This window comes from Salvelinus sp. IW2-2015, unplaced genomic scaffold, assembly GCF_002910315.2.
Source record: "Salvelinus sp. IW2-2015 unplaced genomic scaffold, ASM291031v2 Un_scaffold3197, whole genome shotgun sequence".
NCBI classification, from domain to species: Eukaryota; Metazoa; Chordata; class Actinopteri; order Salmoniformes; family Salmonidae; genus Salvelinus; species Salvelinus sp. IW2-2015.
This window is the reverse complement of record NW_019944484.1, coordinates 7,501-10,431: the sequence shown is the minus strand read 5'-3', so window position 1 is coordinate 10,431 and position 2,931 is coordinate 7,501. Positions and strand designations below refer to the sequence as shown.

At 44.8% G+C, this 2,931-nt stretch overlaps 1 pseudogene; it reads right to left on the bottom strand.

Moving 5' to 3' along the window:
- The window catches only part of LOC112075494 (glutamate receptor 4-like), a 72,176-nt pseudogene that overhangs the window by 61,803 nt on the left and 7,442 nt on the right, over nucleotides 1-2,931 (bottom strand).

The following is a 2,931-nucleotide window of genomic DNA, read 5'->3' as shown; positions in this document are numbered from 1 at the left end:
AAATTCAATTGATTGGACATGATTTGGAAAAGCACACACCTGTCTATATAAGGTCCCACAGATGACAGTGCATGTCAGAGCAGAAACCAAGCCATGAGGTGGAAGGAATTGTCCTTAGAGACAGGATTGTGTCAAGGCACAAACATTTCTKCAGCATTGAAGGTCCCCAAGAACACAGTGGCCTCCATCATTCTTAAATGGAAGAAGTTTGGAACCACCAAGACTCTTCCAGAGCTGGCCACTCGGCCAAACTGAACAATCGGGGGAGAAGGGCCTTGGTCAGGKAGGTGACCAAGAACCCGATGGTAACTCTGACAGAGCTCTAGAGTTCCTCTGTGGAGATGGGTGAATTTTCCAGAAGGACAACCATCTCTGCAGCACTTCGCCGTTTAGGCCTTTATTGTAGAGTGGTCAGACGGAAGCTACTCCTCAGTAAAAGGCACATGACAGCCCGTTTAGAGGCACTCTGCTGCTTTTTAATTATTTGTTATTCTCATCTCTTACTTTTTGGGGGGATTTTCTTAAAACTGAATTGTTGTTTAAGGGCTTGTAAGTAAGCATTTCACTGTAAGGCCTACACCTGTTGTATTTGACATATGTGACAAATACAATTTGATTTGACTTGAGACCATGAGAAACAAGATTCTTTGGTCTGATGAAACAAATATTGAACTCTTTGTCCTGAATGCCAAGTGTCACGTCTGGAGGAAACCTGGCATCATCCCTACAGTGAAGCATGGTGGTGGCAGCATCATGTTGTAGGGATGATTTTTAGCGGGAGGGACTTGGAGACTAGTCAGGAGCGAGGCAAAGATGAACGGAGCAAAGCACAGAGAGATCCTTGATGAAAACCTGCTTCAGAGCGCTCAGGACCTCAACTGGGGTGAAGGTTCACCTTCCAACAGGACAACGACCCAAAGCACACACTCAAGACAATGCAGGAGTGGCTTTGGGACAAGTCTCTGAATGTCCTTGAGTGGCCCAGCCAGAGCCCGGACTTGACCCGATCGAACACTTCTGGGAGAGACGTGAAAATAGCTGTGCATAGTGTAACACTTACACTTAATTTATTATTTGTTATTTCACTTTTGTTTAATGTCTTTTCACTTGCTTGTCAATGTAGCATATGTTCCCATGCATAAAGCCCTTTGAATTGAGAAGAGAGAAGAGAGGTGTGGGACACTATCTCTAACAGCTGAGTGTTTCCTGCGCTTCCTCGGAGGTCAACGTGTGATTGGCTAAAGAGCTGTGACAGGAGAAAATAGTTCTCTCTCCAACATGATTCTAGAACCCTMTGCAGCAGTGTGAGTGTGTGTGTACCTTGGGTGGGATATCAGAGCCTGGGTACTCTCTCTGGTCCAGTTTGTTCCAGCGCTGCATCAGTTTGAGGACCATGGGCTTACTGAAGTCAACCAACTGGAACCCTGTGATGTTAGCCCCACCATGCATAAATCTCTCTAGAGATATGTCTTTAAAACCCTTGAAGAGAGAGAGAGAGAGATGTTAGGTACAACTGCATTTGAAGATTAACCTGGCTTTACCTGAACACGGAAGCTCTGAGACAGGGATGCACCTTATTTTCCCAAGCTAGAGAAGGAGAGAGAGAGAAAGGGAATGCACTGTCTGAAGTGCCTTCAAACCGTTCGCCTCACAAAGGCGAACTGTCTGGCTCAGAGTTGACTCACATTTTCCTCAGAGACAAGGTAAACCACAGCCACCTGCCTGAACCCCTCTGTACATACCACAACCTTCCCCCTTCCTCTCTTCTCCTCGTCTCCTCTCTTTCATCTGCACTAATCTAAAAAAAGCACATCATGTGGATGGGGACAGGGGTATTTGTTTTCACTTGTTCAGTTGGTTCATGTTAGCAGAGATGAAGGAGAGCAGGAGAGCAGGAGGGGAGCAGACAAGGAAATGAAACCACTTTAGACTATTGGGATGCACTAAGAACCCACACACATACTTACCAGGTTGGCCAAGATGTAATGGTAGCCTTTGACATGTTTCCCCACACTAACGGCCTGGAGAAAGACAGGAAGAGAAGAGGAAAATAGAGGAGGAGAAGAGGGGAGAAAGAGACAGAGACAGAGAGACAGACAGAGACAGAGAGACAGAGAGACAGAGAGACAGAGAGACAGAGAGAGAGAGAGAGAGAGACAGAAAGAAGAGACTTACTTGACACATTGGAAAGAATTAACAAAATATCTGACCAAACTAGAATGCTATTTGGCTCTAGGCAGATTACCTGACCACTGTGACTGACCCAAAATTAAGGAAAGCTTTGACTATGTACAGACTCAGTGAGCATAGCCTTGCTATTAAGAAAGACCGCCGTAGGCAGACCTGGCTCTCAAGAGAAGACAGGCTATGTGCACACTGCCCACAACACAACATGAGGTGAAAACTGAGCTGCACTTCCGAACCTCCTGSCAAATGTATGACCATATTAGAGACACATATTTCCCTCAGATTACACAGACCCACAAAGAATTTGAAAACATATCCAATTTTGATAAACTCCCATGTCTATTGGATGAAATACCAATAGTGTCATCACAGCAGCAAGATTTGTGACCTGTTGCCACAAGAAAAGGGCAACCAGTGAAGAACAAATACCATTGTAAATACAACTTTTGTGATAAACAATAAAAAAAAATGTTTATTTCACTTTTGTTCATTATCTATTTCACTTGCTTTGGCAATGTGAACATATGTTTCTCATGCCAATAAATCTCTTTAAAATTGAAAGAGAGAGAGAGCAATCTCTGTCGGACTGATGATGCTATCCATGCCAATACTACTGAGCCTGCTGTTCCTGGGCAGACCACCGCACAGGTGTGTGTTTGTGTGTGTGTTTGTGCGTGTGTCCGTGCTTGTAGTTGCTGGTGTGTGTCTGCCCATATTTGTCAGACCAGTAGACAGGAAGGGAGA